This window comes from Mustela putorius, unplaced genomic scaffold (genome assembly GCF_011764305.1).
Source record: "Mustela putorius furo isolate JIRA1106 unplaced genomic scaffold, ASM1176430v1.1 tig00003898_pilon_pilon_pilon, whole genome shotgun sequence".
Lineage (NCBI taxonomy): Eukaryota > Metazoa > Chordata > Mammalia > Carnivora > Mustelidae > Mustela > Mustela putorius.
Window position 1 is genome coordinate 17,572,690 of NW_025422047.1, and position 13,522 is coordinate 17,586,211.

The 13,522-nt window shown below is 37.4% G+C and overlaps 1 protein-coding gene across 1 annotated transcript in view; it reads left to right on the plus strand.

Annotated features, from left to right (window-relative positions):
* Positions 1-13,522, plus strand: part of TMOD3 (tropomodulin 3) — a 76,581-nt gene that overhangs the window by 9,244 nt on the left and 53,815 nt on the right. The window lies entirely within an intron of this gene.

Genomic DNA, 13,522 nt, shown 5'->3' on the forward strand with positions numbered 1-13,522 from the left:
TTTTTTTTTTAAGTAGTTTTATGTGCATGTCTCATTTTCCAAAAGGTGTATTATGCATTAGCCAAGGTTTTTAGGCCTCAGGGAAAACGACTGACACTTAAGCTAGGTTTCCAGAAGGTATGGTGGCAGGGTTGGGAATTGCAGTGGATTGTTTTTAAGATAGCTGAATTCCCTTACAGCTGGGTTCTCAGCTGGGAACCCAGAGCCGGCACTTGGAAAGCCTTTGTACTTCCTCCTCCGCCTGCAGCTTGCATGGACTCTCTTCAGTTTTCTGTTGTGCCGCTGCTCCATTGTAGGACACTAATCTGGATTTTTTTTTAAGACTGCATTATAGTATTTACCTTTCTTGATCGCTGAGGTTTCTTTGGTGCCCTCTTAAATCTTGCACCCAGGGCAAGTGCCTTTCTCCCTCATCCTTGCCCCAGGCCTGCTTCATTATCTCCTTTTTGGACTGGCTTTCTCTTGTTTTTTTGCTTTCCCCTTAGCTTCAGCATATGACTTAAACTTGCTGTGATGCTGCCCCCAGACCAGAGACATATGATCTCTCAATTCAGGTTTTGTTTCCCAGCTTTCCATATTCCTGGTGAAGAATTGGACTGCTCTCCTGCCCGGGGTAGGGATATCCATCCCTTGCACCAAATATCTGTGAGGGAGGGGAATTGATGGTTGCTTAGCCTGTATACTAAACAGGATCTGGGGTAAGGTTGGTCCCAGACAAGGGGGCTTAGGGTTGGTCATCCCCAAACATGCTTATTTTGGTACCAGAGGTCAGAGGTACCTGTGCCTTTAATTTTTTTTTGTATCTGCACTGCACATGGCAGATTAACAGCTAAAAAGTAGGTGTGTCTCTTATGTAGTGTCTGTTTATTGCTGTGACTCTGACCTTTTGACCATTAGAATTAACCTTGGAGATAACAGACTAATCAGAGCAATATTTGTAATATTTAACATAAATTACTGAAATTTGTTTTATCATTTGAATGATATCTAATTTTAGAACAAGTTAACTATTTTTAAACATTTTAGAAATTAATTTTCTAGTTCAGAAAGAAAAGGGAAATAGAGTGTTGATAATCTATTGAGTAAAAAGTGATAATAGGTCTTTATTGTCTCTAACCCCTGGCCCAGTTAGGATATGGTTAAATCAGGTACTCCCATCATTGATCTCAAAGCTTACTGATCCCCAGGGATGCCTGGGTGGCTCACTTGGTTAAGCAGCTACCTCCACTCAGGTTGTGATTGAGCCCCACATCAGGCTCCTTGCTACATGGAGAGCCTGCTTCTTTGCTCACTTGCTCTCTCTCTCTGACAAATAAATAAAAATCTTAAAAACAAAAACCAAAAACTTTCTGATCCCCCCTTATTATACACGTGTTTAGTGTCTCTTATGTTGCAGGCAGTATGATGGTATAATATAAATAATGACATAAAATAATGTAAAATATAAAATAATATAAAAGTACCTGCCTTCAGAGTGCTCACAACCTGAGGAGGAAAGAGATAATTTGATAAATTTTGGTAGAAATGTGGGCAAGGTGGTAACTTGGCACCTATCTTCTACTGTTCTCTTTGTAAACATCCATCTCTCACTTTTATGTATTCTTTTTTAGTCTTCATCTTTCTTACCTAATCTCTGTGGTTAACTGCATTATATGGATTACAGCATAGTAATATGAACTAATGAAGTATTCCTTAAAATGAACTTTGAGAATAATTAATGACTTCATTAGCTAACATTTAGTGAACACCTGCCAATAAGTATTCTAAGTGATTTATATGTATTTATTCATCTAATGAATTAATACATATATTAATTCATAGAATATATTAATATATATTCATATAATATATAACATAGAATATATTAATACCTATATTAATTCATCTAATGAATTAATATATCAGGCCCACGAGATAGGTACTATTATTATTTTTGTTTCACAGATGAGAACACAGGGACAAAGATAGTTCACTATATTGTCCAAGGTTACCAATTGAAATCTTTGTGGGAAGACTGAAATCTTTTCAAAACTATTTTAAATGTCATTTTTTGTAAAATGTATTATAAAATTTTTCCTAATCTTCTTTCTTCCTTTCTTCTTTTCTTTCTTTTTCTTCATGATAAGTGTACTATTTCATTTCCATCATCCATTTCACCCATTCCTCTCCCTGCCCTTCTGGTAACCATCTGTTCCCACCAGCATCCTAGAATACAAAACCCACCTGGGGAGATTTAATTGTTGCACATTGTAAGATTTCATTCTTTTTTATGGCTGTGTAATATTCCATTGTATACCGCATCTTCTTTATTCATCTGTTGATGGACACTTGGACTGCTTCCATATCAATATTTTTGTATCCTTTGGGTAAATACCTAGTAGTACAATTGCTGAGTTGTAGGGTAGTTCTTTTTTAATTTTTTGAGGAACCTCCATAGTGTTTTCCATTGTGGCTGCACCAGTTTGCATTCCCACCATGCAAGAGGGTACCTTTTTCTCCACATCCTCACCAGCACTTGTTGTTTCTTGTGTTGTTGTTGTTGTTTTTTTTTTTTTTTTAATTTTAGACGTTCTGGCAGCTGTGAGGCGGTATCTCATTGTAGTTTTAATTTGCATTTCCCTATGATGAGTGATGTTAAGCATTTTTTCATGTGTCTGTTGCCATCTGTATGTCTTCTTTGGAGAAAGTCTGTTCATGTTCTTCTACCCATTTTTTAATTGGGTTATTTGTTAATTTGGGGTGTTCATTTGTATCAGTTTCTTATGTATTTTGGGTACTAACCTTTTATTGAATATATATTTTGCAAATATTTTCTTTTCAGTGGGTTGCCTTTCGGTTTTGTTGATTATTTCCTTTGCCATGCAGAAGCTTTTTATTTTGTCATAGTCCTGATAGTTTATTTTTGCTTTTGTTTCCCTTGCCTCTGGAGACGTATGTAGAAATGTGTTGCTACAGCTGATGTTAGAGAAATTACGTTTTGTGCTCTCTTCAAGGATTTTAATAGTTTCAGATCTCACATTTGGTCCTTAACCCATTTTGAGTTTATTTTTGTGTATGTGAAAGAAAGTAGTCTAGTGGCGTCTTTTGCATGTAGCTGTCCAGTTTTCCCAGCACCATTTGTTGATGAAATGAAATTCTTAAATGGAATCCTTCAAACTTAGTTTAACCAAGATGATTTGGAGGATATAAAATTGAGAATTCATTGTGTGCATTGGGTATTATTCTGTGCTACTGATTTGTCTTCTGAGGTTTTTGATTTATAGGCTGTTAGTAATTGCATTACATTGTTCCACAATTTTGTGTTTTTTTATTTTATTTTATTTTATAGGTTGTCCTTCTCTTTTGCCTCTAGCTGTGGCTTCTTGTTGCTATTTACTCTCACTTTAGTAATTTGTTTCTGTTACTGTGTAGTGTGTTGTAACATAAAAGTAAAACCTTGGTAGAAAGTATTTTATAGAGGCAGCGTGATACAGTTTAAAAACCATGGATTTTGGGGTCAAGTTCAAATCTCACATCCACTGTTGAGAAAGAAGGTATATCCTTGGGCAGGGACTTTATTGTCTGAGTTGCAGTTTCTTCAATTTATGATACGGGGATAGTAATATTTTTCAGAATTAGTATGAGGTGATGTATATAGTAAAGTACCTGGCATATAGTAGGTATGCAGATAAAAGTTGATTTTTTTTTTTTTTTTTGCTTCCATATCAGGATATGGCATCTGGATTCCTTGTTAATTTGAGAAACTCAGGCAAATGAAAGAAATATGTTTTTAAGATGTAGGTATAGTCTTATTCTATCACTTAAAAATCAATTTCATGGGTGCTTGGGCAGCTCAGATGATTAGGGATCTATCTGCCTTCAGCTTAGGTCATGATCTCCAGGGCCTGGGATCCAGTCTCACATTGGGCTCCTGGCTGACTAGGTGGGGAACCTGCTTCTCCCTCTCCCTCTGCCTTTTCCCCTGCTTGTATGCTCTCTCTTTCTCTCAAATGAGTAAATAAAATCTAATTATATATATATATGCATATATATGTACATATATATACATAATATGTATATATATATATATATATATATATATATACACACATATAATTTTTTCCCACAGTTGATATGATAATTGTTAATTTGAGAAATATTATCCTGAACTTTTGTTTTGGGTCCTCTCAGCAACCTCCCCTTTTCCTTGCATTAAATTGCCTTTAATTCTGTGTGGCTCTCTTGATTCCCCTTGTCTACTATTACAGGAAAACTGTCCATCAGCTCCTTTTAAAAGAACTGTGCCAAGGCAAACCTTATGACCCTGAGGGCAGTAACCAAGCTTCTTGGCCAATAGCAATGATTCCTAAGACATCCCTTCTTTCATCAGTTCTGTTTTTTTTTTCTTTTCTTTCTTTCTTTCTTTTTTTTTTTTTTTTTGAGCTATCATCAGTCTTAAATATTAGTTTTTCTTTTCCTTGTTAAGAATGAGGTTCTCTACACTTGGGACTTGGGGTCAAGGTTGGGGTGGGGTTAGTGCCATTGTCTTGAAGAATGGCTCCTTTTTTGCCTAACTGTTGACTGATGGAACTCATTCTTCCTTAATATTCTCTACCTGAAGAGAATTATACCCTAACTCCAGGATCTACAATCTCTTTGATCAGTTCTGTAGTCCGCTTCTCCCTTTTGAGACATCAAGACATATTGTGGACATGTGCCTTTTCAGACATTATAACTGCTTTTCCATGTCAGTCTGAAAATTAATTTAATTGCTATAGCAAAGCTTGTTATATCCCCAGGCTCCTGAAATTAATTAGAGCAAAACTGGTGGTATCTCTAAAAATCAAAAGTGTGCTGTGTCTCTGAAGGTGTATGAAATGTATTCACCATATTGGAGTGAGTCATGGTCTGGAGGAGCCTGTGTTCATACCGGTCCGGGCACCAGACCCTTGAATCAGTGACAAATATTGGGGCCAAATGGTGAAGCATTGTTGACCTTCAGAGTAGAAAAGAGACCAAGTAGGGTTGGAAGAGCTAGGAAGGGCTTCGGAGAGGTTGGACTTCAGCTAGTGTTTGTAGCATGTACAGAATATGGATAGAATGGAGAAGTGAAATTTGAGGGTGGAATAGGAAAGATTGTTGAAGAGAAATACACACCACTGTATGAAACAAATGAGGCAAAGGGGTGTAGTGAACTTATTTGTGAGACCCTGAGGAAGCCAGTCAGGTTAGAGCAGAGGATTCCTAGTAATTCTTAGTGAAAGGAAGGTGGAGTTTTACCAAAATCACCTGAGAAACTTAAAATACAAACACCTAACAAATAAAAAATTTTAAGCAAAAGAATGAAATGTAAAAGCACTGTTAGGGGAAGCATAGTTAAATGACCGTAAGCCAGATTGTTAGAGTGGGAGAATGAAAGCTTAGAGTCAGACTAGGAGTTTTCTTGTCCCTGGGAGAGAGGGCTTGGTAAAAGCATTGTTTTTACTTCCTCTCTTTATAAGCCTCCAGAAATTTCGCTAGGTATTGGAATTGTTCCTGGAAGGGGCAGGGTCCAGAAACACAAGGCTTTGAAGGCCTGAGCAGAACTTCAGAAAAATTAGTTATTCTCTTGATGTTTCTTTAGGGAAAAGGAAAAAACCTCCTAAAACTCTTTAAATGGTTTTAATATTGGTCTCATAGATTGTTAGTTTTTTTCTTAATTAATATTCTGAAATTCTTTTACCAGGACTCTGATGGCTAATGCTTTTTGTTGTTTTGCTTTTCCACCAAAATACTTTCACTATTCCTGCGTGTGACATGCGTAATTCAAAAGTCAAAGACAGTGTTTGTTACTATTTTTTCTTTTACAGCATCACAATGCAACAGCTGATAGGTTCTTTAAGTTCAAAATAAAATAAATGCATATGAAACATAACTCAAAAGAGACCACAGGTATATAGTGACCACTGTATATATACAGAGAGAGAGACTCTCCCAAACTTAGTTTTCCAGTTTGTCTTTGGTTCTTGTGAATCTTTCCAGAGTTATTCCTAAGACACCCATTTTTAAAAGTTGAATGATCTTAGACTCAGATCTGGAAGCATCTTAGGAGTCATTTGTTAACCCTTACAGTTTCATTTCGTTTCTTCTCTTCCCTTTTCTTTCTCCTTCCCTCTCGTTCTTTTTTATTTTATTTATTTGAGAGAAAGAGAGCACAAGCAGGGGGAGGGGCAGAGGGAGAAGCAGACTTCCCACTGAGCAGGGAACATGATGAATGATGGCACAGGGTTCAATCCCAGGACTCTCCTGGTAAACCATGACCTGAGCCACAAAAACCCTTGCAGTTTCTTGTGCTAAAGGAGAAAAGTGGACCACATTTGAGGAATGGATGTAGATGAATAATGGGGTTGGGTGACCTCTATAAAAGTTCATTAGAATATCACTGTCTGAAACTGAACCCTTTATGAAGTTTGTTTCCCAAAGATCTCTTTCCTAAATTTCAAATCTTGATCTATTTTCCTTACTCTTAAGTCTTGGTAATATCTTTCAGTACTGTCATACTCTTGATTTTCTTGGTTTTAAAATTTAATAAAAATAGTGACAATAGTTGGGTACTTTTAAATTTAAAAAGAGAAAATGAAATAAAGAACAAGGCAGAAATGAATGTGCTACTTTAGAATTTTTACTGTATTAATAAAATTTATATTTTGTGATTAAAATTGTTTTGCTTTCATATAATTTATGTTGTCTTGGGAATACATGTTTTCATAAACCATGTCTATTTTATTACAGGAAAATAGGAAATGATAGAAATTTGCTTTATTTGGTGACTTTTCAGAAGAGCATTTATTAATACGGTCATTCTGCTTTAATTTCTTTTTCTCTATTACACAACATTGGCCCATGTTTGAGTTCATTATTTACTTTTCTTTTTGTTTAATCTGTCCTGGTTTTTCAAGTCCCTTTCCTGAAGTATTTTACTTTATTGTTTTTGTGCTTATCTAGCATGATTCAGCTTTTCATATATTTCCTTCCTACTTCTACATTGTTCATCTTGGCAATGATGAGGGCAAGTTACTATTTTTTTCAAGGTTGAATTAAATAGGGTTTCCTTAAGTTGATGGACTATTACAGCTAGAAAAAAACCGGAGGCCCACGAGCCCAGGGTTAAAGTGAACAAGCTTCGTCCTCTTGCCACTTCTTATCTGTTGGTAGTGGCTTGCTTAAGGACTGAGGTGGAGTCTGTGCTCCCTGAGGAACAGGCTGTTTGATTTGCAGTGTCCACTGTGCACGTGGATGAGTCCATTGTCAGAACTGAGGCCATGATTGGGTTATTCCTTATCTACCCAAGCAAACTGAGAAGGGAGGTGACTTGCTCATAGTCACAGAGCTCTTTTTTTTTTTTTTTTAAAGATTTTATTTATTTGACAGACAGAGATCACAAGTAGGCAGAGAGGCAGGCGGAGAGAGAGAGAGGGAGAGAGAGAGAGAGAGGAGGAAGCAGGCTCCCCACTGAGCAGAGAGCCCGACTCAGGGCTCGATCCCAGGCCTCGATCCCAGGCCTCGATCCCAGGATCCTGGAATCACAACCTGAGCTGAAAGCAGAGGCTTAACCCACTGAGCCAACCAGGCGCCCCAGTCACAGAGCTCTTACGCCCAGTTCAGTGCTAGGAGCTAAGTGCTAGACATTTTCTCCCTAAGAATTCTGATATTCCTTCTGGATTTTTTGGGTTGTGTTTCCTCCTTGAGTAATAATTGAATTCTGGGTGCACATGGATGGCTCAGTGGGTTAAAGCCTCTGCCTTCAACTTAGGTCATGATCCCTGGGATCGAGCCCTTCATTGGGCTCTCTGCTCAGCGGGGAGCCTGATTCCCCCTCCCTCTCTGCCTGCCGCTCTGCATAGTTGTGATCTCTCTCTCTGTCAAATAAATAAAATCTTAAAAAAAAAACTGAATTCTGTCAGGTACTTAAGTTTGTCACCGTTTATTGTATCTTCGGGAAAGACTCAGAAGTATTTGTCAGGGAGTCTAAGATAGGATTGTCCTTATTTTGGCAGAGTATAGGGGCTGGAGTTACATAGTCTATCTAAAATTGAGAATTTTCTTTTTAAGACTGAAGGCTTTCCCATTTAATTTTTAGAACTTCATACTATTGTATCCCTATTATAATCAGCCAGACTCACCCTCCTCAGAAAGGAGGGAAAAGTAGAATTTTATTTAGAAAGAATGCATTTTATTTGAAGATCAGTTTTTGGTTCAAAACAAAATCTAGTCATGAAGGATTAAAACACTAGAAGCATGAGACACAGGATAAGGAGATACTTTAGATTTTTTTATTTTAGGGACACCTGGGTGACTCAGTGGGTTAAAGCCTCTGCTTTCGGCTCAGGTCGTGATCTCAGGTTCCTGGGATCGAGCCCTGCTTTGGCTTCCTGCTCGTCAGGGACCCTGCTTCCCCTCTTCTCTCTCTGCCTACTTTTCTGCCTACTTGTGATCTTTGTCTGTCAAATAAATAAATAAAAATCTTAAAAAAAAAAGAATTTTTTATTTTAGACATTTGTCTACTGTAATGCTTGCCATTTTGGTCAAGATAGTGTATTATTTTGCAATTACAAATAATACAATAAATACAAATAACAATAGTACTCTATACTGTGTGCTCACTAGTATTTTTTAAACATTGATTTGGGAAATCTTCATATAAAAAAATACTCTCTCTGCCATTTTCCACATCTTGTAGGTTTGTTTTGATGGTTTAAATTAGTTGTGGTAAGCCCTTAGAGCACTTTCTCCCATGTTTTACTAAAACCTTACCTTTTTACAGTCTATAGAATGCTGGGGCAGCTTTCATACAGAGTATTTCCAAGCCTTCTTAACTGTTAATCAGCAGCCATGCAGGTGTGGCTAACAACCATCATGTATATCTTCATCCAGGCACATTTTGTTGATTTTTCCCAGGATAGTTTCTCATTTGGAAGTATATTTTTCTGTATAAACCCATTTTCAGTTTAACAGCAGTTTGCTTCTTAATCTTTATTGTGGCACAGTTGTTGGTATAGCATTGCTAGAGAATAGGGTTCTGCATACCCTTGGATGAAAAGGTAGAGTGGAGAAAGAAGAGACATCCCAGTGATGGCTTCTTTGCAGTGTGCTGCCCAGGGTACACTCTGTGTCAAGGGGGCAGGAGGGTCTGAGAAGGAATCAGATTTACTTCTGCTGTATACCCAACTTTTCTGGTCACCACTTTTGAAAACTGAGAGAGAGGAACACTGTATCAAAATTGACACTATTAAGTAGGTACCTACATTTAACATTAAGTCTATGATTATTATAGTCTTTATGCCCTATTTGTACCGTCTTTGATTCCTATGATGTCTTAAATTCCATTTGGAGAAGCATTTTTAAAGTGGGGAGGAATAAAAACAAGAATCTGTTCTATAAATTTTCTCATTCTTTTCCTCCTGTCCCACGGTCCCTTTCTCTATCCATGTTCTACCCCTCCAGTTCATTGCTCCCCCTTCCGCAGGACAGTACATTAAATATAATAATAGGCACTTCATAAATGCATACAAATATATATTGATTTGAAGATACAGTAGTTGGTGAGGTTGAAAAAGGAGAGCTTTTCGGTATGAAGAGAAGTAAAGAATCTGGTCTGAAGCCCAGGAAATTCAGAGGGGATGAAACTGAGGAAAGATGTTACCATTCACCTTTTATTCACTGCATGAAATTCAGCTTGCTCTCAGCATGATTTCTTTTATACCTAGCCTAGTTTATTTTAAGATTTTGTATATAGTTCAATGCTTACTAACTTGGTGGATTAAGAAAATTCTTGGTAGAGGAGGAATGAGTCATAGCGATACTTCCCTTTGGGAGAGAAAGAGAAAGAAGGCCCTCACCATTATATACTTGGAATGGATTCAGCGTTTTGATTGATGGCTGGGCACTGTTAAGCTTCCCCCAAACTACCTCATCTCATATTTGGTTTTGTCCACAGTATGACTGGTAGAAGGCTCTTTTAGGTTAACCAGCAAAGATAAAGAGCTCTGTAACCTTCTTACCCCGAGAGACTTGTTCATATGATGTAATTGCTATTTTAAGATTTTTTGAGTTTGCAACAATTTTTTAAAAAGCTTCAGCTTTTCCTAACCTACCCAATCTATTAAACCAAAAAGAAGAAGGAGGAAAAGGAGAAGGTTGAAAAATATTTGGTTCTGAGAAACTGGGTGTGCTAAGGGTGTGGCTGTTTTGGCATTCACCAGTGGTGTGCGCAGAGTGGGTTCCTCTCTGACCTTGCCCTGTATTTCTGATGCCACAACAACACCAAGAAGTATAAAAAGAGAGGAGGTGGGTCAGGAATGGGAACTGGCTTTGCTGCTTTGAACCAGAAAAGGAAGTGGGGGTACATGGGAGCCACAGAGTCTGTCAGTTTTGTCGAGAGGTGGTTTTTGTAGTTGTATGAGTAACGTGTGAAGTATTTTCTTGTAATAGTCACAGAAATTATCTGGCTGCTTTGTGCTTTCGGGATGCCCTAAGTGACCTGCTTCTAATTAAATCTCTTCTTTTTTCTCGCCCTAACAAGTTTTTCTGGGTTGCCTTCAGACTTCACATTTTATTTTCTTTCTTTATGAGATCTGTAGATCTCATTTTTCGAAATTTGCGGTGGTGTCAGTAGCAATGGCAGGAAGGATGGGGCTACTTAGCTAATCTCATATATGGGTTGGTTTCTTTTCATGGAATTTTACACAGAATAATCAGCTACCGTTTTCTCAAACGTCTGTCTGCAAAGCAGCTACCTCATTCAGATGTGTCCTCATCTGGGTCAATCATAGCATCCCAGGAACTTCACAAAATTATTTCATGTACTGCCTTTTAGGCCTCATTGTGTAAAAGATGTAGTGAGCAGAAGGATGGATTTAGCATCCAATTTTTTCTCTTTAAAAAACATCTTATTTGCTATAAAAGTAATACATATGTATAACTAAAAATAAAATGGTTTTACTTTTTAGAAGGTAAACGCCATGCATAGTACTTTGGATGCAGTGGACACAAAGTACATGTTCTGTTTATAATTAGTGTTATCTAAGACCATTAGCTCATAAAGGGGAAATGATCTTATGAGACTCTTCAACTCCCTTCTAGCTGAGGAAGCAGCTGTATACTGTCCCTGACAGATATTCATACTCAGCCTCTGCTTTGATAATGCCAGGAAGGAACAGACGACTCTCTTTTACTCCAGCCTTCTCTGTCACAGGGAATGTTCCTCAAACCAGCAGAGATGAAACTCAAGCCTAGCATTTAAATAAGAGAACATTTTAGATGCTTTAAATGTTAAAATCTCCAGCCAGAGTTAATTTACTTTAAAATTGTTTCTGGATTAATTCTGAAGCCAGATTCAAACAAAAAAAGGCAATGTTGATTTGAATTTTTTTTTTCTTGAAAGCAAATTGAAGCAGATACTTAGGAGTTATTGGATGGTGAGCTGTAATCCAGTTTAAATGATTAGATGGGTATTTGTCTAGAGAGAATATTTTGATCCTAACTACTATTAGCTACTATGTATCAACACTGAAATACTTTTATTTGAATTAAACACAAGTAATGACTAAAAGTTCACTTTAGCATGAAAGGATAATAAGACTATAATAAGATAATCAGTCAGTAGCCAGTATCTGAAACAAGAAGATAAAGCTAAACAATATACTAAGCTATAATAAGGGAAAGATGTGCTGGCTAGGTATAGCCTGAACAAGGAGACCAATTTTCTAGATAGGGTTTTGGGAAGTGTGGAATTCTGGAACTGGCAAAATTTTCCAAGGGCAAAATGACATCATACAGAGAAGCATGGTTATTTGGGTGAGTCTGCTCATTGGTTGCCACTGAAGAGTGCTTAATGGAGTAAGGCTCTTCCTGATTGGCTGACCTTCAGAAGTGAGAAGCTGCCAGTGATTAATTGGCTTGCAAAGGCAAATCCTTGGTTTTGGTTTTTGGGGTTTTTGATGACTGTTTGTTACCATGGCTACAGAAAAATCAGCCTTTTCTGTTTGTGGGAACTTGAATCCTCAACATCAAGTACATGTCATTACTTGCACAAAGCAAGTATATTATTTGATTTTTTGATATGTAACTTAGAGTAAAGGAAGAAAATTTTAAGTGATCAGCTTAATAAATTTAATGCATGTGTATATACTTGTATAACTGTCACTCAGTTTAAGATATAACTATTTTCATCACCTCAAAATGTTCTCTAATGTCCATACCTAATCAGTAACCCCCCAATAGCTATTCTGATTTCCATCCCCATGGATTATTTTTGCCTCTTCTTGAATTTCATTTATAATAAAAACATGCAGTATGTATTTCATGTCTAGCTTTTTATATTTCTTTCAACATAATACATGTTAAGTTCACTCATGTTTTTACATGTCCAGAACTTTATTACTGTGAGTGTTCTATTTAAGACTGTACCACAATCCATTTGTGTATTCTCCTGGTAATGGGCATTTGCATCATTTCTAGTTTGGGGGATATTATGAATAAAGCTGCATAAGATTTTTGTTTATCTTATTTTATTAACAAACAGTAGTTTCCCTTGGACATAAGAAATTCCTGTGTTATTATGTTATGAGTGTGTTTAGTTCTGAGACACTGCCAGATTGTTCTCCAAAGTGGTTGAATCCATTTGCGTTCCACTAGCAACTTATGAGAGTTTCAGTTGTTTCATGTCTTTTTGTCAGCACTTGGCAGTTTCATCATTTTTTAGTTTAGCCGTGCCGGGTGTGTGTGTGTGTGTGTGTGTGTGTGTGTGTGTGTGTAAGTTTAAAAAAGGCAAATTGGGGAGGATCTGGCTGGCGCAGTTGGGGGAGTATGGGACTCGATCTTGGGGTCATGAGTGTGAACACCATGTTGAGTGTAGAGATTACTTAAACAAATAAATACAACTTTTAAAATAAAAGGCAAATTTTGGGGCGCCTGGGTGGCTCAGTGGGTTAAGCCGCTGCCTTCGGCTCGGGTCATGGTCCCGGGGTCCTGGGATCGAGCCCCACATCGGGCTCTCTGCTCAGCAGGGAGCCTGCTTCCCTCTCTCTCTCTGCCTGCCTCTCCATCTACTTGTGATTTCTCTCTGTCAAATAAATAAATAAAATCTTAAAAAAAAAAAAAAATAAAAAAATAAAAGGCAAATTTTGAAGAACTTAGGCCTAGAAATTTAACATGAAAAACTTAAGAATATGGAGTGAGCCATATTAATCGAGGGTTTAAGTTTTCTATTTTTGATATAAAAAAGAAATAAACATTTTTTTTTCTTTTAATTTTTTTTTAAATAAGATTTTATTTGAGAGCAAGTGAGCACAAGTGGGGGGAGGGGCAGAGAGAGAGGGAGAAGCAGACTCCCTATTGAGCAGGAAGCCTGACATAGGGCTCTATCCTGGGACTCCAGGATCATGACCTGCACCGAAGGCAGACACTCAACTGATTGAGCCACCCAGACGCCCCTTGATTTTTTTATTTCTTAAATAGCTTCCTAATTTAGGAAGATCTGATCCAGGAAGAACCATCCTAAAAC